A 27,220-nucleotide genomic window follows, 5' to 3' on the forward strand; every position below is an offset into this window, starting at 1 on the left:
ATCCATTAACATTCACACACACATTTGTGTATGAAAAAGAGCAAAGCATATTTTTCAACAGAATATACGTTTATGTGACTGTATTGAGAAAGGAACACTTTTTTTCATCCACATGGGGGTGTCATAAGGTTTGCTCTGCTGTCCTCTCTCATCTTTTCTTCAAGAGCTGCCAGAATGACTCTGTAAGATGCCCCCACCCCTTCCCTGGACCATCTCCCAGGGCACTGTATGCCCTCTCAGACACACATCATTGTTTGTTGCCCTAATGCCTACCCAAGGTTCAAAAACCCCAGGAGATTTTCACTGGTACCCAGCCTTGTATCTTACCAAAAGGAGATGGGTAACAAATTATTTTTCATTCACTGAATAGGCAATGAATGTTGTTTGGGGGCCGCTTTCTATATATATGGATTCACAAAAATACTGTGTCTTAACTTGCCTGGCGATGGTATATTTACTTATTTAAATTAAAAGAAGAACTCAGAAAAACATACCTAGCCACTTAGGTTTCATTAATAAATATTCTGTGTCATACATTTTTAGCAAAAGGAGAAATTGCAGTCCTCCATCACTGTAATCATCGCTCTGTTCCTCTGAGTGGGCTAAAAGAGTTCCAGCTATCTTATTCTTAAGCCATACTTTTACAGTCTTTTAATGTCTAATATTTAACGGGAATTCTTTATTTGTACCACCACTATGCCAGACACTTGGAAGCCTAATTTCATTTAGTCTTCAAACCAGTTCTGGGGATGGGTTGATTTTTATTCCCATTATCCACATGGGGGAATATATATATATATATATATATATATATATATATATATATATATATAAGAGGAATTTGCTTGATGTCAAATGGTGCATAAAGGGCAGAACTTGGCTTCAGAACTGGGTTTATCTGCTTTCAGAGTTTGTGGTTTTAGAATGATTACTGGGCATTCTTTTAGGCCTCATTAAATTCATAAAAATTAGAGTGGAAAAGGAACCCAAAGAGTAAAGGATGAAATACAGTTTAATACAACCATTCTTTAGATTCTCTAACTTCCAAAGTTAACATTGTTCTATTTGTAAGTGTGAATGATCTTAGCAATTTTTGAAAAAATAACTGAGTTTATTTCACATATATATTTTTGTCTCCCCTTCATTTCCTTTTGTCTGACCACCACTACTACTATGTCTTATTGTAACATTCCATACATACTTAGAAAACCAAGCAAAGGGTGAGTTCCATCTTCAAAAACTAAACAAACAAACAAACAAACAAACAAACAAAACATTTTGGACAACACATTCTTAGCAATGGAACCTGAACATCATTTATCAGACATGGTAGGGAAAGTTCTCACTCTGCATTGTAAAATTGGCAGCCAGATAGCACCTGTTACAGGAATGAAATAAGATGGAAGATTTTAACAAAGAGTTTAAACTATTTTCTTAAATAGACTTCCTGCACTGCCGTAGATCTAAATAGCCTCTTGATAAGTCACCTGGATACAATTGTTCACATAACTGATGAACTTGGCCTCCACTTTGAGAAGGATACCCTCTTTTTCTACACTTGCTTGCATTTTTACTTTAATGTCTTCTACAAAGCTAGGTCCTTCCCATGTTTTAGGAGTCTTTTCCTGTTTTGTTTTTTTTTTTAATGAGTCTTGACCTTTTGATCTTGGTACTGATGATTTTGAGTCTTTTCCATTCTGGTTTGATTCTTTTGCACTTCTGGCCAGAGTATCTCAAGTAGATTTCTTTACTGGAACTTTCCCTTCAGCTGACTCATCACCAGGACCATCATCACCTTCATCATCATCACCATCTTCATCTTCAGCAGCAAGTTTTGCTTATTTTGTGAAATGATTTCCAGATTCACATCCTCCTCCTCTTCGTCTTCTGACTCTGCATCTTCCTTCACAGCTACTAAGTGCTGTCCACGGATACACAGAGGCCCTGACCCGTACTTCAACCACAGGCCCACGGGTGGTGTTACTTCAGAGCCCCTAAGGGACACTGTTGGTTATATAGGTGTTTTCAGAGTTGCTTGTGCCGCTTTAATTGGACTGCCTCCGTGATTCATTGCCTTTGCTTCAACAGCATCTACTTGGTCTGTTGAAGCAGCTCCAAACTGATCATTCTTAAAGATGACTGACGCTCATTTTCACCATTATCCACCTTAAAGGGATAATCTTTGTCAGCCTTTAGTTCACAACCAAAAAAGATAGTTGTGGGGCCTTGGGGGCTCGCTCATGTCCATGTCTATCCAATCTTCCATGGGCAGGTGGTGTGCAATTATGTGGAAGAGAAAGCACGCAGAGATAAGCAGCTACTGTTCAGAGAACAGCTGTGTAGAATGGAGTCATACCAGGGTAGTCTTTGCTAATTTTTATATTTTTCTCTGAACTATAGCATGGTGTTGTTTGGTCGCTAAGTCATGTCTGACTCTTTGCGACTGCATGGACTGTGGTACAACAGGCTCCTCTGTCCTCCCCTATCTCCCTGAGTTTGCTCAGATTCATATCCATCTGAATCACTGACTAAACCATCTCATCATCTGTCATCCCCTTCTCTCTCTGCCTTCAGTCTTTCCCAGCATCAGGGTCTTGTCCAATAACTTGACTCTTCACATCAGATGGACAAAGTATTGGAGCTTCAGCATTAGTCCTTCCAATGAGTATTCAGGGTTGATTTCTTTTAGGATTGACTGATTTGATCTCTTTGAAGTCCAGTGGACTTTCAAAAGTCTTCTCCAGCACCACAATTTGAAAGCATCAATTGTTTGTTGCTCTGCCTTCTTTATGATCCAACTCTCACATCTGTACATGACTGCTGGATGGATCCTGCTAAATTTTGACTTTTAAACTGGAGAAAAATATTTATTTTCGATTTTTATGATCCTTGCTGGTATGTCTACTCTCCCAGTTTTACACATCTACAAATACTGGGTAAGATAAAACAAAGCATAGAAAAGGAGATGCTTAAGGCCATTCACAACTTCAAGCATCTTAATACTGAACTTGGAAGCAAGCGTATTGATGTTGAGTAGTATTTCTCTATATAAAGTTTGAAAAGATCTCTTAACTTATATATCTTTTATTCTGAAATGCCATTTTTCAAAATGTGTCTACAATGGGATAAACATATTATTTTATAAACCTTACAAGTTGCCTTTAAAAAAACCACCAGATATGGATTTATTGTGGGAGCATGTTTACATATACAAATATTATTTTCCCATTTTCAGTTCCTTGTAAATAATAGGTGCGGGATGCTAAATGTCATTATATTTATATGCAAAGCAGCATTTCTAATCCTGAGTCACTTCTTTCAACTAACACATCTGTCTTTGACCTCTCTTCCCATGGCATTTTAGAATTGCTAGGGAATTTATAATCAAAATTAGTTTGGCAGCTTTCTGAAAGATAGAACCAAATGTTCATTGCTGGAAGAAAAACATCAACTAATCCTGCTTTTATTATCACACTCAAGAAAACCACTTTTTGCCACTGATTTTAAGTCTGTTGTTGATTTCTCTTGGATCAGCTCTCCTGGATTTCAGTTTATAATTATATGTAATGTGAACCCCAATTTTGAAATGCCTAACTTTCTATTGTATGCAGTGTTTTACAAATAGTCTATTCCATTTCTCTGAAAGAAAGTTTTCAAGGAAGTCAAGTGTTTTCTGTTTCAAATCTAAGTTTAATAATAACCAGTATTAATGGTTATTAATGTGTCATTGGTGTCATTCATTCTAAAATCTTGTCTGTCTTTTCATATAGCTAATATGTGTTAGTCACTTAGTTGTATCTGACTCTTTTGCAACCCTGGTGATGCTCCTCCATCCATGGGATTTTCCAGGCAGCAATACTGGAGTTTCATTTCCTTCTTGTCATTTACTTCTCCAGGGGATCTTCCCAACCCAGGGATCGAACCTGGGTCTCCCTCATTGCAGGCAGACTCTTTACTGTCTGAGCCACTGGGGAAGGCCCATTGCTTTTATGTGTGTATGTAATATACGTGGGTATATGTATGTGTGTATAGCTCCTCAAGTCAACTCCAACAGAATTCCTTAGAACTTCCTTTAGCAGTTATCTACTCATTTGACAAATATGTATTGAATTCTTTTGATGTGCTAGGTTTACTCCTAAGATTTAAAAGTAAACCAATATATAAAATGACATTTTTTATGCAGATATATAAATGACCATGAATGACCCTATTCAGTTGCTCCAAGGACTCCAAATCTACTGGGAGAAACAAGCAATGAATAGCAGTTATAATGCCATATAGTAAGTGCTTCTCTGGAGTACACATAGGAGATGCAAAGCCCATTCCAGGAACGGTAATGAGATATGGAGTGGTTGGCTGGAGCCATCTGAGGCAGGAAGGTTTTCAGCAGGGTGAACAGTGAGCAGCATCTAGAAGAAGTATTAGCAAAACCTAGCAGAGTTTGTCTCTTAGGGGTTGTTCTCTATGAGAGGCTGTAGGTATGGTGACTAAGCTCACGGACTCTGAGGTAAACTGACTGTGTTGGGATCTGGCTCTGACACTTATGGAACATGAAATTTAGCATCACTTTTGTGTGTCTCAGCTTCCCCATTTGTGTAAAAGTGGGCTTTAGACTAATACCTACCTTATGAAGGTACAGTGAGATTATATGTATTGATATAGGCAGGATGCTTAGGGGAAAGTACTTTGAGAGTACTTCTATTGGTTTGTTAGGGGTGAGTGTCAGAATAACACAAACTGGGTGGATTAAACAATGGGATTTATTACTTCACAGCTCTGGAGAACAGAAGTCCGAAAGAAATGTGCCTGCAAGGTTGGTTCTTCCTGGGGACTGTGAGAGAAGGATCTGTTCCTGGCCTCTCTCCTTGCCTTATAGATGGTCAGTCTTCTCCCTGAATCTCTTGGTGTATTATCTTCCCTAGATGCATGTCTCTGTGTCTAAATTTCCCCGTTTTACAAGGATGCTAATCATATTGGATTAGTGAAGTAAAAATCGCTTAGTTGTGTCCGATTCTTTGCAACCCTGTGGACTATACAGTCCATGGGATTCTCCAGGCTAGAATACAGGAGTGGGTAGCCATTCCCTTCTCCATGGAATCTTCCCAACCCAGGAACTGAATCCAGGCCTCCCGCCTAGCAGGTGGATTCTTTACCGGCTGAGCCACCAAGGAGACCCAAGAATACTGGAGTGGGTTCTCTAGCGGATCTTCCTGACCCAAGAATCCAACTGGGTCTGCTGCATTGCAGGTGGATTCTTTACCAGCTGAGCTACCAGGGAAGCTGGATTAGGGCCCAACCTAGTGACCTCATCTTAACTAGTTACATCTATGGCAACCTTATTTCCCAATAAAGTCATACTCTGAAGTACCGAGGATAAGACTTCAACAAATGAATTGGAGTGGAGCATAATTGAATGCACGTGTGTGCGTGCTCAGTCACTTCCGACTGTTTGCAACCCCATGGACTATAACCCACCAGGCTCCTCTGCCCATGGGTTTTCCGGGCAAGAATTCCTTCTCCAAATGAATGCATAACAGTGCTCAATTTTTTTAAAAAGATGCTCATTTTCTGTTGTATAAAAGTTAAATGTTTAGACAAGATAGGTGAGAATAAGGAGGAAATTTGAATGGAAGTAGCTGTCCCTTTGACAGGTAGCAGTCGTTGCCCAGAACTGCAAAGGTCTGTTGTGGTATATTTTTGATACTTAGGAGAAAAATGCCAAAGCCCATTTTTTCCATCATGTGCTTATCTTTTGACTTCTTAAATTGAAGATACATTTCTACTTTTAGTTGCCTCTTACTAAAAATCATAGTTATATTTTTCCAGGCTATGATAGAACTTAGAGATCAACAGTTCCAACAATCTCACTTGGAGAGGAGGAGAGGAGAGGGACAGGAAAGTTGGCTAAGGAGGCCTTTGTTACCACCTTTGTAACCTCAGTGGTACCCTTCTGGCCCCCAAGCCTCTTGGGGGTAAGAGAATGTCAGTGGCACATACTTCACTTATGTCTCACAGGTACTCAGTTGCCTTCAGCAACATTTGCTTTCCCAACTCACTTATTATTTGTGGGAAGAGAAAGATTGCTTACAGAAGAAATGGATAAAATGATGCTTTAATCTATTGCTTTCAATTTCACCCCAACTACTTTTTGTATTTGGACTTTTGATTTAGGTTGCCATTTCTCTGTTCTTCAGCACTGAAATAGCCTCTTCCTAAGCATGTCAATCCTGTTTATTACCTAAGAGTCATTTCCTGCTGCCCCTCCAGGTGGTAAATGGCATCTTTTGCTAACTGAGATCTCCTTTCCCATTCCTGTGGTTCCTTTCCTGTCCTCCCTTTCACTGTTTCATTCTTCACTTTCCTTCCTCCTGTCTCCTCTCTCCCCTTTCTTTCCCTTTCTCCCCCTTACCCTATCCTTTGCAGCTTCATTCCTTATTTTCCTGTTTCTTCTAGAGACAGTAAACAGGAAACATAGCTTCAATTGTTACTGAATTTTTGTACATTAATACCTTGGAAAGATTTATGGTTTCTTAGCTGTGACAGTATAAACTCAGGGTTTATGTTCACTCAGTACATCAATCACTTTTCTGCCAAATCTAAAAATTCTGTGTCAATAAGCCACAGAACTGAAATCTGTTAACATTTCCAACATCAATATGGTGTTGTCAAATTTGAGATTTAGCCTTTTTTTATTGCTTTTTTTCCCTGCTTACATCATCACTGATGGTCTGATTAGAAAAAATGGAGTGATAAAACATGGTGAAACAGTTGTTACAGGGCTACTGTGTATGTATATAAGTGGTATTAAACAATTAGTTGTAATTTCTAAGCGTTTTAGCTTGAGGAGCTAGCACTTTTTTGTTGCTCATCATGTTTTTCCCATTCAGATTTTAGGTAGATTAATAGTAGAACACACATGCATTGTATAATTCTTAGAGCAAAAGTGGCATCAGAGTTGTGTTCTTCAAGTTCTGCAGTCTCTCCCTGCATGTGAGAGACTGTCCAAAAGACTAGTGAACAACTCAAAATGCAGATTCTGTGACGGTGAACACATACAGCTTTGTTGATTTCCTTTTTCCTGGCATATAAATAGAGGCCTGAAAAATATTTATATTTTAAGAATATTTTACTATGATTATTCAGTTTATTTTTCATCTTTTTAATGACCTAGTCATTACAGTTACATCTGCATATTAACCCTGAAAAGGGTCTAATTTTAGAGTTGTATTTTAGACTTTGTACATTTCTGAGGAAGAAATATGACAGTGGCAAGGATTAAAAGGTCAGATGTTTCATTTTTTATATTCTATCCCACTATTTCCAACTTTAAGATCTCAGGATCCCTATAGACTCTTTGAGCTAAGCATGTGTGTGCTAGTTGCTCAGATGTGCCCGACTCTTTGTGACCCCATGGACTGTAGCCTGCCAGGTTCCTCTGTCCATGGGATTCTCCAGGAAAAAATAGTGGAATGGGTTGCCATTTCTGTCTCCAGGGGATCTTCCCAACCCAGGGATTGAACTCTGGTATCCTGCATTGCAGGCAGATGCTTTACATCGGAGCCACCAGTGAAGCCCAGAGCTTATTGAGGACCACAAATAAAGAACTCTGACGCTATTTGAGATCAGATTACCTGGATTTTGGTGTTGATTGCACGTAACTGTCTAATCAACTCCTTCTTCAGCCTCTGTGAACTTATATATCCTCCCACAAATGAATGGTTTAAGAGTAGGAATGCTTTAAATGTAATAACTACTTGTGAGGTTGTGAGTCCCTCACTCCTGAGGGTTTCACGTCCAAGAAGGCACCAGATTTCCAGCATGTTGTTGACAGGACGTAGGGGTGCATGTAAGCTTGATTGCTTCAATGTCCATAGATACCATTTCTCCCCTTTGAGGACAGTAGTCATATATCCACATTCTACATCAGGGAATAAATGAATTGGGAGCTGAAACCGATCCATGGCTGCTAAGGCCCTTGAGGTGAACCTCAGATTGAGAGCAAAGGGAAACAATGTGTCAGACAAATGAAATCAGTATGTGATTGTCAATATTTTTAAAGTTTTATAGAATGAGGTAACACTGAAGGCTGTGCTTGTATGTGTGAGGCAAGGAGGATGTGGGAAATCTCTGTATTTTTCTGTCCAGTTTTGCTGTGAACTGAGACCTGTTCTAAAAATTAACATCTATTTAAAAAAGAAATGCTCTCCACCAAACAAAAAACAAACAAAATCTCCAAAGCCAGATGTCTTCACTGGCAAATTCTACCAACCTTTATCGAAGAAATAATGTCAGGTCTACATAGACCTTTTCAGAAAATGGAGAAAGATAGACTACTTCCCAAAACATGGGATAATAAAATCAGACAGCTCCATTAAAAAAAACGGTAATCCAGTATCCCTCATGAACATATATGCAATATCCCTTTTCAAAAATTGTAATCACCATAGCAATAAGTAAAAAACGTAATACATCATGACCAACTCGGTTTTATCCCAGGAATGCAAGGTTGCTTTAAATTTCGAAAAATCAATCATTGCAGTTTGACATATTAGCAGATTTTTTAAAAAGGGAAAATATTTAACATTTAGAACTCACTCATGGTAGAAACTCTTGGCAAGCTACAAATAGAGGGGAACTTCTGCAAACTTATAAAAGGCATCCTTGAAAAACCTTACAGTTATCATTCTCCAATATAGTAAACTGCTCTTCCTCTAAGTTCAAGAGCAAACCAAGTATGTCCACTCTGACCACTCCTATTTGACATTGTATAGAATATCCTAGCCAAACCGGTAAGTCTAAGGAAAAATTATACATCTTCGTAAGGAAGAAGCGAACTCTCTAACATTATTGTTTTTCTTTTTTTGGTAGAAGATCTTGAGGAATCATCAAAAAATGCATTCAGACTAATAATTGGACTTGTCAAGGTTGCAATATGCAAATTGCTTACTCCTCTCATGTTTTTTCCCAAGAGAAATGGAATTTTTGTCCACACACAAATTTATATGCAAATATTCAGTGTAGCTGTTAAAATAATAGTCAAACAGTAGAAAAGAACTCATTGTTTATCAGCTATTACTGTGATTTAACAAATGTAGTGGTATCTATAGACAATGGAATTCTACTTCTCAGCAATAAAAAGTACTGAGCTATTGGTACTTATAACAACTCTCAGAAACCTCATGCCAAGTGAGAGCAGCTAGACATAAAGGACTCCACGCTGCAATATTCTTTATATGATATTCTAGGAGAAGCAAAATTAAAGTAAATATATCAGTAGTTGCCAGTGGTCAAGACCCAGAGAGAAATTGACAGCCAGGGTCATGAGGGAACTTTTGGGGACAGTGGAATAATTCTGCATTATGATAGGTATATTGGCAACAGGATGACAAACATTTGTTAAAACTCTTTGAATTGTATATTTAAAATAAATTTTATTTCTCATAAATTATACTAATACAAAGCTGACTAAAAGTAAGATATAAGACTCTAACCAATACAATATTATAAAGTAAATAAATAAAGGGGGAAAAAAGACTATCTTTAGATAACTCTTAACAATTATACTGACAAAAAGTGTCACCAAGGATTTCAGTAATTGATTCAGAGTTGTGGGCTGATAAATGGATGAAAATAACCCCCAAAAGCTCAATATTATTAATAGAAAGCAACCACTGAAACATAATGCTGCAACATAGCCACATAAGGAGATCAGTAAATCCTAGCCACAAGTTTAAATCTTCCATTATTTAATGAACTTGACCCAAACTGTGGCACTTGTTAGTAATTTTAATGGTGGTAACAAATTTCATATGTATATGCTTTACAGTTTTAAAGAAGTTAGAATCTTGTACTGTGTTTCCTGAAAGATCTTAAGGTCTGAGATATATTCTGACCATGAAAGCAAGAAAAGTCATGGGTATAAATAGACATCATCAAAAATTGGAATGTTCTCTAGAATGCCGTGTAATTTCCCAAGTCTTTACACCCATTCTGCTAGCCTGTCTGCTTCTGTTGCTTCTACTTTCTGAGAATCTCATTTTGGGTATCCCACATTCCAACTTGCTGAGATAGGAATGACTCACTCACTTGATTTGACTGATGAGTCATTCTCCAAGATGATGGGTACCCACTGAGAAGATTTGTTGTATCAGATTAGTTCACTGCCCAGGATAAGGAGCTGTTTTGAGGACAACAGTAAGCTCTGGCTTGGATGGGTATGATGAAAATCATATGGTACCAGGACAATGATGGCAATATATCCATGGCAGTTTTTATCAGAAGTAGCTGTGGCCTGACTAGCATTTTAGACTATAAAACCTCTTTAGTATATAATTTCATCTGACCCCTATGACATTTTTAACTTTTCTTTTTATAAACCAGTCTTTGTAGTTCTTTGTCTGGTGAATGGCTCTCAATAGGTGCTCAGTAAGTATTTATTGAAAGAATTTGTGAAGAAATTAATAAATGAATTAATGGAGAGATGAATAAATCAGTGAGGTTTGCAGAAGTTATGTAACTTGGCCAAGGTCATAGGACCTGAAAACATTAAAGGAAAGCAGTGGAGTAAAATGAGCAGTTAGTTATGCAGCGTTTGCACTCAGATCTGGACCTTAACTTGCTTAGCCTCAAGTTGTTCCTATGTGAAATCAAGATAATGGCTGCATTTACCTATCAGGGTCTTGAAGTAAAGTGAAGTCGCTCAGTCGTGTCCAACTCTTTGTGACCCCGTGGACTGTAGCCTATCAGGCTGCTCTGTCCATGGGATTCTCCAGGCAAGAATACTGGAGTGGGTTGCCATTTCCTTCTCCAGGGGAACTTCCCAACCCAGGGATCGAACCTGGGTCTCCCACATTGCAGGCAGATGCCTTACCCTCTGAGCCACCAGGGAAGCCAATCAGGGTCTTAAGAGGCATTAAATGGAAAAATGTTTGCAGGCCCAACAGCACATGCCAGGCACTTGCTATTGTTGTTTAGTTGCTAAGTCGTGTCTGACTCTGCGACCCCATGGACTGCAGCACGCCAGGCTTTCCAGTCCTTAACTATCTCCCAGAGTTTGCTCAGACTCATGTCTATTGAGTTGGTGATGCTAGCTATCTCATCAGCTGTCGCTTCCTTCTCTTTTTGCCTTCAATCTTTCCCAGCATCAGGATCTTTTGTAATGGGTTGGCTCTTTGCATCAGGTGGCCCAAGTATTGGAGCTTCAGCATCAAGCCTTCCAGTGAATATTCAGGATTTATTTCCTTTAGGATTGAATAGTTTGAACTCCTTGCAGTCCAAGGGACTATCAAGAGTCTTCTCCAGCACCATGTTTGTCAGCAAAGTGATATCTCTGCTTTTTAATATGCTGTCTAGGTTTGTCATAGCTTTTCTTCCAAGGAGTAAGTGTCTTTTAATTTCATGGCTGCAGTCACCACCTGCAGTGACTTTTGGAGCCCAAGAAAAGAAAATCTGACACTGCTTCAACTTTTCCCCTTCTATTAATATTTTCTATGAAGTGATGGGACCCATGCCATGATCTTAGTCTTTTTAATGTTGAGTTTTAATCCAGGCACTTAGGAACTACCAATTAAAATTTAGAATTTCTGATTTTCATTTCTGTAACTCATGTCATCCCATCATGCTTGTGAAATAATTGTTCTTTTTGTAGAATAAAGGAGCAAAATGAACACAGTTTTCATTTTAGCAGAGATAAAACCATGCAGTTTCTTTGTCTTCCTTCTGCAAGTTCTACTTACACTGTATATCTATTTGTGTGTCCTTTTTGGTTTCTTTGGTCACAATTGGATAATGTATCTTCTCAAATTTAGTAAAAATCTTATTTATTTAGAAACTATGCTTCATTTAATTTCAGTTCTGGCCAAAGCCCAGGAAAAAAAAAAAAAAGAATTAATCAGAGAGTCCTTTGACCTCCCTCCAAATAAATACCATAATATATACGATGCATGTGTAAATGTATAAAAACTCACACAGTTGATTCACAGGAGAATAATTTGGCAATAATTTACTGAAAGCTTATTGACCATTTTTTAATATAATTATGGTAAGCTGAGTTTTCTGGTTTTCCCATACAGAGTCAATTGAAATTAGCCAAATAAAAGAAGACAAGAAAACTGACAACAGTTGGAATTAGTTTTTCACAGGCTTTACTCTTTACTAAACTCAGTAATATAAGGTCTATGGCTTCCTCTGAGATGTAAATATCATTTATACTAAACCTGTTTCTTTGATAAAAGTTTATGTTGGTGTTAAAAAAATGCATATCTTTACAAAAGATTCCAAACGAAAATTACTCAGAAAGTATTTCTTCACTAAGCAACGTTTTAGGTTTTACAAACTGAATTAAACTTACTGAAATAGGGATAATGATGAGCCTGCAATAGAAGAAATTAAAGGTATGATATGTGAACCTCATTTATCCATTTTTAAACAAAATAAAAAATCTACTCTTGGGTTCTCTGACACGAATTATTGAGAACTATTTCTGTGTATCATACAATCATATCTCTCCTTAACAAATATTGGGATAGAATGATACCAGGCATAATCTGAAAATGTCAATATATAAATTTTTAAGAGAATAATCTGAGATTTATCACCAGCAGGGCCAAAATAACAGAGAGATATCAGACTGTGGATGATACATCATGACCTCTCTTGTATGCAGACAGTTTTAAGTATTGGTTCTAATTGGAGGTATTGAAAGGTAGCATGTTCCACATATTGAAGCCCATGTAGGTGAACACACAAAGTACGTGGTGGGCTTTTGTTATAGTTTTGGTTCTTGCTCTCATTTTTCTATAATTCTTTATTGGAGTGTAGTTGATTTACAGTGCTGTGTTAGTTTTGTTTTGTACTAACAAGTACAAAATGAAGCCAGTCAAAGGCTAACAGAGTTTTGCCAAGAGAATGCACTGGTCATAGCAAACACCCTCTTCCTACAACACAAGAGAATACTACACATGGACATCACCAGATGGTCAACACCAAAATCCGATTGATTATAATCTTTGCAGCCCAAGATGGAGAAGCTCTATACAGTCAGCAAAAACAAGACTGGGAGCTGACTGTGGCTCAGATCATGAACTCCTTATTGTCAAATTCAGACTTAACTTGGAGAAAGTAGGGAAAACCACTAGACCATTCAAGTATGACCTAAATCAAATCCCTTATGATTATACAGTAGAAGTGACAAATAGATGCAAGAGATTAGATCTGATAGACAGAGTGCCTGAAGAACTATGGATAGAGGTTCCTGATATTGTATAGGAGGCAATGATGACCATCCCCAAGAAAAAGAAATGCAAAAAGCAAAATGACTGTCTGAGGAGGTGCCTTAGACAAAAGACACTAGCAAAAGAATGTTCAAAATTCTCCAAGCCAGGATTCAGCAATATGTGAACTGTGAACTTCCAGATGTTCAAGTTGGATTTAGAAAAGGCAGAGGAACCAGAGATTAAATTGCCAGCATCCACTGGATCATTGAAAAAGCAAGAGAGTTTCAGAAAAACATTTATTTCTGCTTTATTGACTATGCCAAAGCCTTTGACTGTGTGGATCACAATAAACTGTGCAAAATTCTTCAAGAGATGGGAATACTAGACAACCTGACTTGCCTCTTGAGAAATCGGTATGCGGGTCAGGAAGCAACAGTTAGAACTGGACATGGAACAACAGACTGGTTCCAAATAGGGAAAGGAGGATGTCAAAGCTGTATATTGTCACCCTGCTTATTTAATTTATATGCAGAGTACCTCATGAGAAACGCTGGGCTGGATGAAGCACAAGCTGGAATCAAGATTGCCGGGAGAAATATCAATAACTTCAGATATGCAGATGACACTACCCTTATGGCAGAAAGTGAAGAACTAAAGAGCCTCTTGATGAAAATGAAAGAGGAGAGTGAAAAAGTAGGCTTAAAGCTCAACATTCAGAAAACTAAGGTCATGGCATCCGGTCCCATCACTTCATGCAAATAGATGGGGAAACAGTGGAAACAATGGCTGACTTTATTTTTCTGGGCTCCAAAATCACTGCAGATGGTGACTGCTGCCATGAAATTAGAAGATGCTTACTCCTTGGAAGGAAAGTTATGACCAACCTAGATAGCATATTAAATAGCAGAGACATTACTTTGCCAACAAAGGTCCATCTAGTCAAGGCTATGGTTTTTCCAGTGGTCATGTATGCATGTGAGTGTTGAACTGTAAAGAAAGCTGAGTGCCAAAGAATTGATCCTTTTGAACTGTGGTGTTGGAGAAGACTCTTGAGAGTCTCTTAGACTGCAAGGAGATCCAACCAGTCCATCCTAAAGGAGATCAATCCTGGGTGTTCACTGAAAGGACTGATGTTGAAGCAAAAGTCCAATCCTTTGGCCACCTGATGCAAAGAGCTGAGTCATTTGAAAAAACCCTGATGCTGGGAAAGATTGAGGGCAGAAGGAGAAGGGGATGATAGAGGATGAGATGGTTGGATGGCATCACCAACTGAATGGACATGAGTTTGGGTAGGCAATAGGAGTTAATGATGGACAGGGAAGCCTGGTGTGCTGCAGTCCATGGAGTCGCAAAGAGTTAGACACGACTGAGTGACTCAACTGAACTGAACTGAGGAGGCCTTACAAATAGCTGAGAAAAGAGAGGACGTGAAAGGCAAAGGAGAAAAGGAAAGATATACCCACTTGAATGCAGAGTTCCAAAGAATACCAAGGAGAGATAAGAAAGCCTTCCTCAGTGATCAGTGCAAAGAAATAGAGGAAAACAACAGAATGGGAAAGACTAGAGATCTCTTCAAGAAAACTAGAGATACCAAGGGAACATTTCATGCAAAGATGGGCACAATAAAGGACAGAAATGGTATGGACTTAACAGAAGCAGAAGATATTAAGAAGAGATGGCAAGACTACACAGAAGAACTATACAGAAAAGATCTTAATGATCCAGATAACCATGATGGTGTGAGCACTCACCTAGAGCCAAACATCTTGGAATTCAAAGTCAAGTGGGCCTTAGGAAGCATCACTATGAACAAAGCTAGTGGAAGTGATGGAATTCCAGTTGAGCTATTTCAAATCCTGAAGATGATGCTGTGAAATTGCTGCACTCAATATGCCAGCAAATTTGGAAGACTCAGCAGCGGCCATAGGACTGGAAAAGGTTGGGTTCCATTCCAACCCCAAAGAAAGGCAATGCTAAAGAATGTTCAAACTACCAACACAATGCACTCATCTCACATGCTAGCAAAGTAATGCTCAAAATTCTCCAAGCCTGGCTTCAGCTCTATGTGAACTGTGAACTTCCAGGTGTTCAAGCTGGATTTTGAAAAGGCAAGGGAACCAGAGATCAAATTGCCAACTTCCGTTGGATCATGGAAAAAGCAAAAAAGTTCCAGTAAAACATCTACTTCTGCTTTATTTTCTACACCAAAGCCTTTGGCTGTGTGGATCACAACAAACTGGGAAATTCTTCAAGAGATGGAATACCAGACCACCTGATCTGTTTGACCTGAGAAATCTGTATGCAGGTCAAGAAGCAACATTTAGAACTGGACATGGAACAACAGACTGGTTCCAAATTGGTAAATGAGTATGTCAAGGCTGTATATTGTCACTCAGCTTATTTAACTTATATGCAGAGTACATCATGAGAAACTCTGGGCTGGATGAAGTACAAGCTAGAATCAAGATTGCTGCGAGAAATATCAATAACCTCAGATATACAGATGACACCACACTTACAGCAGAAAGCAAAGAAGAACTGAAGAACCTCTTGATGAAAGTGAAAGAGGAGAGTTAAAAAGCTGGCTTAAAACTCAACACTCAGAAAACTATGATCATGGCCTCTGGTCCCATCATTTTGTGACAAATAAATGGGGAAACAATTCAAACAGTGACAGACTTTATTTTGGGGGCTCCAAAATCACTGCAGATGGTGACTGTAGCCATGAAATTAAAAGATGCACCTTGGAAGAAAAGTTACGACCAACCTAGAGAGCATATTAAATAGCAGAGACATTACTTTGCCAGCAAAGGTCTGTCTATTCAAAGCTATGTTTTTTCCAGTAGTCATGTATGGATATGAAAGTTGGACTATAAAGAAAACTGAGCGCCAAAGAATTGATGCTTTTGAACTGTGGTGTTGGAGAAGACTCTTGAGAGTCCCTTGGACTGCAAGGAGATCCAACCAGTCCATCCTAAAGGAAATCAGCCCTGAATATTCGTTGGAGGGACTGATTTTGAAGCTGAAAGTCCAGTACTTTGGCCATCTGATGTGAAGAACTGATTCACTGGAAAAGACTCTGATACTGGGAAAGATTGAAGGCAGGGGGAGAAGGGGATGACAGAGGATGAGACGGTTGGATGGTATCAGTGACTCGATGGACATGAGTTTGAGTAAGCTCCAGGAGTTGGTGATGGACAGGGAGGCCTGGTGTGCTTCAGTCCATGCGGTCGCAAAGAGTTGGACACACCTGAGCGACTGAACTGAACTAAACTGAACTGCTGTGCTAGTTTCTGCTGTAAAGCAAAGTGAATCATTTTTACATGTACATATATCCACTCTTTTTTTAGATTCTGTTCTCAGATAGATCATTATAGAATATTGAGTAGAGTTCTATACAGTAGGTTTTTGTTAGTTATCTAGATTATATATAGTAATATGTAATATATATAAATGTCTATCCCAATTTCCCAATTTATCTCTTCCCCCTTTCTTCCTTTATAACCATGTTTGTTTTCTGCATCTGTGACTCTATTTCTGTTTTGTAAATAGGTTCACCCCAGTCTCTTGTATACTTTTCTTTTGGGGGAAACAAGTGACTCTTGGTGAAGGCAGGGTTTGCCTTTTGTGGCAGAGTCATTAATGTTTTCTTATTATTTCCAGTTCTCTGCCCTACAAGATAGAATTTTTTGACTGCCTTCCAGTAGGATGGGTCCATTACTACTTCTGGCCAGTCAGGTGTGAGCAGCGATGAGGGCATTTTCTCAGTCAGATCATTTCATTGCTGTTGTGAGACTCACTAGAGCTGTTCTTAAACTTTAATATTTTTTGTCACAAGACCCCTTTACAGTCATAAATTTTTGAAGTTTGTAAAAAGATTTGGTTTATGTTTAGCTATAGCTATACATTGTCTATATGTTATATTTATATTTACTGCATTAAAACTTGAAACAGAAAATTTTTAAATGTGTAAAAATCATTTAAAATAGCAAAACAAACCCATTACATATTTTCTTAGTATTATATATTATATGTATAGGTGGTATGGGCTTCCCCGGTGGCTCAGATAGTAAAAAATCCTCATGCAGTACAGGAGACCCAGGTTCCATTCCCTAGGTCAGGAAGATCCCCTGGAGAGGGAATGGCAATTCCCTCCAGTATTGTGGCCTGGAGAATTTCATAGACAGAGGAGCCTGTTGGACTACAGTCCATGGGGTTGCAAAAAAGTTAGACATGACTAAGTAACTTTCACACACGCACAAAATATATATATCAGATCAGATCAGATCAGTCACTCAGTCATGTCCGACTCTTTGCGACCCCATGAATCACAGCATGCCAGGCCTCCCTGTCCATCACCAACTCCCGGAGTTCACTCAGACTCACGTCCATTGAGTCAGTGATGCATTCCAGCCATCTCATCCTCTGTCATCCCCTTCTCCTCCTGCCCCCAATCCCTCCCAGCATCAGAGTCTTTTCCAATGAGTCAACTCTTCGCATGAGGTGGCCAAAGTACTGGAGTTTCAGCTTCAGCGTCATTCCTTCCAAAGAAATCCCAGGGCTGATCTCCTTCAGAATGGACTGGTTGGATCTCCTTGCAGTCCAAGGGATTCTCAAGAGTCTTCTCCAACACCACAGTTCAAAAGCATACATATACGTTTACATATGTAGTACATATGGTATATATAAATATACACACATACACTAAAAAAGTGAAAAGAGTAGCATTGTTTTACATTTTTTCAAACTTATTTTTGTTTTAAAAGAGGTAGGTTAGAGGCTCGTATCAGCTTCTGTATTCAGTCTGTTGAAATTTTGCAGTGTCATGTGACCTCTGGAAAATTCCACCGTGTATTAATTAGGAAGAAAATAAAAATGCAAAAGGAAGAGGCAAAGGAAATATGGCAGCTTGAGTTGGAATCCATGTGCCCTTGCTGGTTCCAAAATGTGGGGCCCCAGCTGAAAGGTCCAGAGTGAGGCCTCCAGAAGCCACAGGAGGTCCCAGCTGACACAACAAGGAAAAACTTCCAGTCCGAGAACCACACATTTAAGTGAATTCTGCCAGCAACCTGAATAAGCCTGGAAATTCATTCTCCCCTAGTGCCAGAGAGGAATTCAGCTCTGCTGACACCATGATTTTGACCCCGAGAGACGTCACTGCACTTTAAAGTTTGTGTTATTTTAAGTTACCACCCTCTGAATCAATGTAATTCATCATCAGTTCAGTTCAGTCACTCAGTCATGTCCGACTCTTTGCAACCCCATGAACCACAGCACGCCAGGCCTCCCTGTCCATCACCAACTCCAAGAGTCCACCCAAACCCATGTCCATTGAGTTGGTGATGCCATCCAACCATCATATCCTCCGTTATCCCCTTCTCCTCCTGCCCTCAATCTTTCCCAGCATCAGGGTCCTTTCAAATGAGTCAGCTCTTTGCATCAGGTGGCCAAAGTACTGGAGTTTCAGCTTCAACATCAGTCCTTTCAGTGAACACCCAGGACTGGTCTCCTTTAGGATGGACTGGTTGGATCTCCTTGCAGTCCAAGGGACTCTCAAGAGTCTTCTCCAACACCACAGTTCAAAAACATCAATTCTTTGGCACTCAGCTTTCTTTATAGTCCAACTCTCACATCCATACACGACCACTGGAAAAACCATAGCCTTAATTCATCATAGTAACAAGCTAAAAAAGAAAGACCATATATTCATCTCTACACTGATAGAAAAAGAACTTGACAAAATCTAACATCCTTTCCTGATAAAAATCTTCATGAAACTAAGAAGTAAAGGACATTTCTCAAGATGGTACATGAAACCTATAAAAAAAATCCACATAGAACATCATACTTTCTGCCCAAAGACGTAATGCAAAGATTTCTTAAGTATGATACCAAAAGCACAGTTTCAAAAGAGCAATTGGAACCCTTGACTTTATTAAAATTTAAAACTTCTAGTCTTTGAATGGCACTGTTAAAGAATGAAAGGAGAAGCCACAAACTAGAAGAACATATTTGCAAATCTTATATTTAATAGTGAACTTGTATCTAGGATGAAGAATTCACAAAACTCAAAAATAAGAAAAAAAATTACCCAATGAAAGATAATTAAAAATACATTTAGGTCATTAACAGAAAAATCAGATTGAAAAAAGAGAAGTGAAATCCCAGTCAGTGTGTGTGTGCATGCTTGGTTGTGTCTGACTCTTTGTGACTCCATGGACTGTATTCTGCCAGGAGCAGGATTAAAAATATTGTGGAGATATGAACAAAATGGATGTTTTAAAAAATGTAGTTAGTTCATTATTATCATTAGTAGTTAATTCATTAATGTAAGGCTTCCTTGGTGGCTCAAGACAGTAAGGAATCTGCCTGTAATGCAGGAGAGCCGGCTTAGGTCCCTGGGTCAGAAACATCTCCTGGAGAAAGGAATGGCGACCCACTCCAGTAATTCTTGCCTGGAGAATCCCATTTACCAGGGAGCCTGGTGGGCTTCAGTCCATGCAGTTGCACAGAGTCAGACATGACTGAGCAACTAACACTTTAGTTCATTATAGCTTGAACTTTAAAATGCCTATTTTCAGTCTCCTTACCTTTTAAAAAATTTATTTATTTTTAATTGGTCTCCTTATCGTTAAAGTTTATGTGTGTGTATGTTTGTGTGTATGTGGTGGGTAACTATTAATACTTACCTTTCAAGAATAAGATAATCAAATGAGATCATTTCTGTGCCTATAATTTATAACTGTAAATTGCTGTAAGAGGTGTTATTACCATCATTAATATATTTTAATTATTATTATGGGATACCATCAATATATTATTGTGATTATTATTATCAAAGATGAGTTGCTGTATCATCAAACAGAAACAAAAAATAGCCAAATAACACTTTAGTATTATTACAAAAATAGTTTTGAACTTGTAAAACCCCAGGATTCCTTGGACTCCACTTGATAAGCATCATTCTATGGCTGCTTTTCTCTGACATGGCAACTAGATCACGTGGCCATCTTCGTTTGGGTGAATACAGCATGGAGCAGTGTCCTCAGCTGATGAACAATGGGGATTGTACAGAGAATGAGAAGTAAAGTTTGTTTGTTTTTTAGTCACTGAGATTTTGTAAATGTTTTGTTCTTACAGCATAATCTAGCTCATCCGAATTATCCTACTTTCCCAAACAAAAGTGGAAAGGTCCAGACGCTCACTCTTTTGAAGTTTTAATAACCAGAGGGATGAGCACAGGTCTTATTTGAAGCCTTAGATATTCCTATCTGGTACTTGGAATCTATTAATAAATGAGATGTTAAAGAGGAGGTACAGATAAGAGAGTTTATGCCAGTGAGAAGCTGGCAGAAACCCTTGGCAGCAAAGCCGCTGGTGCCTGTAGCCTTATTCACTCCTCTTTGTTCCCCAATGGACAGATACTTATGGATGTCTGACTTCTTTAGACAAAACTGAGTATCTTCTTCCCTGCTTTTGAGCCTGGTTCTTCAGTCTTCTTGTACATTTCCTCCCTGCTTAAATTACCTAGAATTCTACTCTTTCCATATGAGAACACCAGCTAGCTTTGCACAGTCAAATGAATGAGGTTTTGCTCTGTCAGAAGTTAGAATTCAAAACTCTCCAGGGGTTTCCAGACTTCTTTGATCATATTCCACTTCAGGAAAAAAAAGAAGGTTAGCATATAACCCTAATATATCTCTCCCTGCCAGAAACTTAGATCACTTTTATAGACTAGACAATTTTGCTTGATCAGAATTCATTATTCCAAAATTTAACCTCACTATTCTAATTAAATACAAAGTCAGCTGTCTTATTGAAATGCAGAATTTCAATTTTCTAGGTAAGTAATATTCGAGGAGGATAGCTGTGATGCAGTGAATAATTGATCCTATTGATCTTCACCAATAAGCATCTTTAAACATAAAATAATAACATGGTTGTGGTGAATACTATCACATTATTTTCCAGGCTAATGCTTTGCTGTGGACTATAGGAAAAATGATACAGAGATAGTACTAGGGTGCAAGTTATATAGGCTTTGATATCTTCTGACAGAGGGGTTCCAGGACCTGAATTGAGTTTCTAAAATCACCCAGCAGGTTGACTTGAAAAGCCTTTTGAAAAATACATCACAAAGTTACTATGGCACTGTAGGCTTACTTCTGCATTGAAGAATGAACTAGTTTAAGGTCTTGTCCTAGGCTCCATCTAAATGTTAGGTCTCTTTAATTGACATTTTAAAATTAAAATGTATTAAAATGAAACATAATTAAAACAACTTTGAAAATATCAGCTCAATTTTTTCAGACTCATAACTGTTGAACATTTTGAAAAAGGTCTTTTATGTTTTTAGAAGATACTGTTAATTACACCAATCCTAAAATTAAAAAAAAAACTGCTTTTGTTTTTGTTATTTTGTTGAAAATTACTGAAACTCATCACTTAAATATATGCTAAGAAATTCTTAGAACAATACCTGATTGCTTTCAAGCTAATTTTCAAGTGAATTGAAACATAAACCCCACATTCCCAGAATACATAATCTTCCATAATTTTGTTTCCAGGATTGTAATTTTATAGTACTCATAAATAATCCATTTAAGGATGGAAAATACACTGTGCCTCAGGGAGTATCCAGACAAGTTGCTTTTATCACAGATATCTGTTTGTTTCTAAAGGCCAAAAAGCCTTTTTATAAAAACTATTAGTTTGAGTTGTTGGTATAACTCTTTTTCTATATAAATTAAACCACAGAACTCATTATAAAAGCATGCGTGTGATACTCTAGGCTTCTCTTGTTGGTGATAATCTGGTAATTTTCTAAAGTACATCAACCAGAATGCACATAACCCATTTCAGAAACATCATAGTATTCCTGATGCGTGAAATGACTCTTTTGAACAATAGTCAAAGTGTGTCAGATGGAGATGTAACAGGCAGGGAAATGCACATGATCAGAGACCACCAGGAGAACTGCTAGTAATTTCATTGCACCAAGTGTTTATTTAACTGTGGAAAACATCTTATTTGGCATAGAAAGTACATTCTTTGGAGAAGCTGACTGCATTGTTCAGCAGATAAATTGCTTTCATGGCTGATGTATTCGACTGAAGGTGGAATTTTCATGAAACAATTCATTTGTTGAAACTGTATTGTTGAAAAATCTCAATACTTTAAAATATGTGGTTAATAGTATGTTTCGATGTGGTATCTGATTTATTAACTGTATGGTACTGATGATCAAATATTTGAATCAATGATGGTTATCTTTCTGAATTGTAGGTGCTGATAATTCCTAAACTGACTCATATTGTCAGAGAGGTTTCTGGATGTGCTTCTTTTACAGGGCAGACTCAGTAAAGATTTCTTGGCATCTTTGTACATGTTTTCTGTCCATTATTTGTTTTGAGATAACTTAATTCTTATAAAAATATGTTCTAAAAAGTATCATTGATGTTAGTGTGCTGACCCCTTTATAGGAAGAAACAGGATACTGAAATCAGAGCTAGGAAGGCAATATTATAAGGGATATCAGCTATCACTCATTAGTCCACTGGAGACTATAAACCTGTGTTCTTTGGTGAAATTGACAGAATAATAGTTTTCAGTATAAGAGATGTTTATAGCTAATAATTAAGAAACACATATAAGTGTTTCCTTGCTCATACTATTTGAATTTCTTCAGGTTTCTTCCATTTTGAGAGTCTGCTGAGGAAATTGAAGCTTGATTAGGTTTCTTGCCTTTTGATCCCTTCAGTATCCTGACCCTTGGGGGTGAGTTCTTGGGCCAATGGGAAACATTAACCAGATGTAAAGGTGCAGTTATCTTCTGGCAAGCAAAGTATTGACATTATTATCTGCAGTTAGTAAGTTTTCCCATAGGTGCTTTTTGCTCTTGAATCTTGAAAATCTTTAAAACCTTGACCACTTGATTTTCTTTATTACATCTGTACCTTCTTGGTTGATTGAGAGTAGCTACCCTGGCTTATTTGGGGGCCCTCTGACTCTATTTCAGGTAACTGGCCCATGTGCAAGTATCCCCAGGAAGCTAATATAAACGACTGAACCACTTGAGTTATGCGGTTTTCAGACACTACAGTTTAGGCTTGCGTGCTTTAGTCATGCTGTACCTCCTTTCATACTTTTCTTTCTGCAAAAGCTTTCTGTACAAGAGGATGAAGCCATTATCATTTTTTATACTTTGAAAGTTTTGCTCATTACAGACGATTCGTGACTTGTCAAGCTGAACCAGTATTAGTGGTTTTGCCTTGCAAGCCCCATGCATTAACATTGGCTATATTGCTGATCACAGGGTCTGAGGGCAGCACTCTTTCTTGGGACAGCCAACAGGGCCGAATCAATCACATCCCATTGTGCTTGCATCTGTATGCAGATTGCCTTTGTATAGCGTGACTTAATAAAAAATAGTTGGTTATGGTGGTATTATTTTATTATAATTATGATGATGTTTTTCTTGGTTGCATTAGCAACAGCCTCAAAAACACAATAAAATGATTCTTTGCAACTCATGCAAAGTGTGAGGCCTGCCTTCGTTTGACTACTTCTGATGGAGTATTAACAACCCTTTGTTTAAAGTCAGGCAGGTATAGAGTTTTCAATGAGAAAAGCGATGAAAATAAATTTGAAAATACATAACTACTGAGAAAAATAAAACTGACTGTTTTTACAGGATACACCCTATTTTAAGAAAGTGTCTTATTTTTTTAAATGTTTCAGTCTTTACTTAAAAATTTCTATGAAAAAAAAATGGAAATTCTATAAAATCCCTGTTTTAGAGTCTGTTGGGTTACTATTTCAAAATAACAAGGTTTTTACCCCCATGGGTATGTCTGTAGTGTTACACCTCTCCAAGCAACCTACTAATCTTGTCTATTAAATGGGAATTTTTTAAAGAACTCTGATCCCTTATAAACAGAAAACTACTGTCCACATATCCTGCTATTCTTCAAATCATAGGACCACATGGAGCGAGAGATCCAAATCCTACTAAGGTACTTTAGTTTCCATCTTTTTCATGCTTCTAGAAATGGAATCCATTAGAAGCCAACAAAGCCCATGTGCATTCTTGTCCCTCCTGTCAGCACACTGCATTTTGATAATTCAGCCAGAAGGCATTATTATAGAAACAGCCTTCAAGATCTGTTCTTGAAAAGACATTTGTATACTTATTATGCAATTCTATCATTTGTCAATAGGTAGTTCTGTAAATAAAGCACTGAGGTCTAGACTGTAGTAGCTGATGGCAGTAATCTTGGACAGAGCAATTTCTTTTTCTTTATATATCTTAATAGTTCACAGGCAGTCTTGAAATAATGATCTTAAGGTTTTGTTACTGTTGGTAGTGGCTGGATATTTGAATAGTAAAACCATAATGGCTCAGAGACTCTCTGGTAAAAATTTTGTTGTTTTTTTAATTTGCACAACCACTTGTCCAACTGTCCTGAATATTTTTTACTCTATGATAAACAATATGGGAATCTTTTTACCTTAAATTTGTAACCATGCTGTCATTTACATTACATGATTACAATTTGTCTATATCCTGTAAACATGAAACATCTTTGGGTGGGTATTTTGCTTAGTAACATAATTAGAATATAATTCCTGAGCTCAGAGGGATACGAATAGAAATTTGTTGGCCCATCCCCATGTAAGGAGACACACACAGACACGCATGCATGCACATACACCTACAGATTTGGAGGATGAGCAGAACATGGAGAAATGCAATATGCTTCAGATGGGTATTTTGGCTGGGGCCTGTAGTGGGCACTGTTTCCGAAGCAAAAATGTATTAATAGGGACCTCACAAAGTGCTTGGACCAAAAATTTTATTTTGCAGGGATTAGGGGCCTTTGAGGAATTTTTTTTCAGGAGATAAGTGGTGTGATCCAAATTTACCTGTTAGAGCATTACAGCAACAGTATGAGGGTAAGCCATTATTTTATTCTGTTGCATGGCTGATTTAAATAATCATAGCCTCATTGGTCAGATTGCAAGTAAAAATGCATATGCTCCCTTTGTAAATAGCTGAATGCTAGCTCTTGGCATAGAGTATTACATTTTAAAAATTATAACCAGTTAACTGCTCTCATACACACCAAACTTTTGCTGTTGAAAATATGTTAAACTCTGATCTTATACCTTCACTAAAACCCAGTTATAGAAACCTGTTAAAAGAAAGCTGACCACAACAAAACCCCATACTTTATCTGTTAGAATAACTTTATTTTGTTGTTTTGTTTTTAAAATTTATTTATTTTTAATTGGTGGGTCATTGCTTTTCAATGCTGTGTTGGTTTCTCTCATAGATCAACATGAATCAACTATAGGTATACATATGTTCCCTCCCTTTTGAACCTCCCTCCCACCTCTCACCCCATCCCAGCCCTCTAGGTTGTCACAGAGCACCAGAGCACTGGGTTAAGCAACTTCACACTGGCTATCTATTTTATGTATGGCACTGTATATGTTTCAGGGCTGCTCTCTCAATTAGTCCCACCCTCTCCTTGCCCTGCAGTGTCCACAAGTTTGTTCTCTATGTCTGTGTCTCTATTAATGCCCTACAAATAGGTTCATCAATATGGAGTGAAAGTGAAAGTTCTTCCCTGGTGACTCAGATGGTAAAGAATCTGCCTGCCATGCAGGAGACTCGGATTCCATCCCTGGGTTGGGAAGATCCCCTGGAGAAGGGAATGGCAGCCCACTCCAGTATTCTTGCCTGGAGAATTCCATGGACAGAACAGGAGAATTCCATGGAGAGAACAGCCTGGCAGGCTATAGCCCATGAGGCCACAAAGAGTTGGACACAACTGAATGACTAACACTTTCACTTTTCACCATTTTTCTAGATTGCATCTGTATGCATTAGTATACGATATTTGTTTTTCTCTTTCTGATTTACTTCCCTCTGTATAACAGACCCCAGGTTCATCTACCTCACTAGAACTGACTCTGATTAATTCCTTTTAATGGCTGAGTAATATTCCATCGTATACATGTACCACTACTTCTTTATCCATTCATCTGTTAATAGACAACTAGGTTGCTTCTATGTCCTGGCTGTTGTAAATAGTGCTGCAGTGAACACTGGGGTACATATATTTTTTAGAATTATGAAAATCACATACTTTTTAAGGCAATTTTTAAAAATTATACTGAAATTTTCAAAACAGCCTAGATGAGAATTGTTCTGATGTTTTTAATATGAAAAATCATGATATAATTAACTAATATAAGTAAAATAATATTTTTGAAAGGTGAATCATAACCATGAGCTATGCATGGTAAATTTTTAAAAGTACTCCCAAATTGCATTTTATTATTCTTCTATCCATATGCACATCTTTTAAATGACCTAAAACATATAATAATAAAAGCAAAAGCACATCATGACTTTGTTCTATCTTTAGACCCCTGACCTTGAACATAGTAGATATTTAATGTTTATTGTACTGTATAGATTTAACAAATACTGTGTATGTCTAATTATGTTCACATTACTGGTCCCAGCACTTTTTAAATTATTAACTAATTTATTTAAAAATAAATGTGAGTGACTAAGAATGACATTAATGCTCAAATATTTTTCCCAATTTTTGAGAGATTGAACACTCTGATGGCATGCTATATATGGAAACCTGTCTAGTTATCAGAGTGGGCAAAATGACTAAATTTGGTTCCTTTCACATGCATCTCATGTGCTCTTCATAGCAATCCTGGGCCTGATATTGCTACCAGAGAGGTTGATACAAAACAAGTAAAAATGAGAGAAGGAACTTTTTCTTCTGAATCCTCATGGTTTTGTCTTTTGTGTTATAAAATTTTACTGTGGTAAGAACACAGACTGAAGTCTACTCTCTTCATAAATTTTTAATTGAAAGTGAAAGTTGCTCAGTCGTGTCTGACTCTTTGCGACTCCATGGACTATACAGTCCATGGAATTCTCTAGGCCAGAATACTGGAGTGGGTAGCCTTTCCTT

General features: G+C 37.9%; 1 protein-coding gene and 1 pseudogene across 3 annotated transcripts in view; one reads left to right on the forward strand and one right to left on the reverse strand.

Moving 5' to 3' along the window:
- SLIT2 (slit guidance ligand 2) overlaps positions 1-27,220 on the forward strand; it is a 406,423-nt gene that overhangs the window by 139,407 nt on the left and 239,796 nt on the right. The window lies entirely within an intron of this gene.
- On the reverse strand, positions 1,422-2,714 carry LOC100138737 (nucleophosmin-like; annotated as a pseudogene).

The sequence above is a fragment of the Bos taurus genome, chromosome 6 (assembly GCF_002263795.3).
Source record: "Bos taurus isolate L1 Dominette 01449 registration number 42190680 breed Hereford chromosome 6, ARS-UCD2.0, whole genome shotgun sequence".
In the NCBI taxonomy this organism is placed as follows: domain Eukaryota; kingdom Metazoa; phylum Chordata; class Mammalia; order Artiodactyla; family Bovidae; genus Bos; species Bos taurus.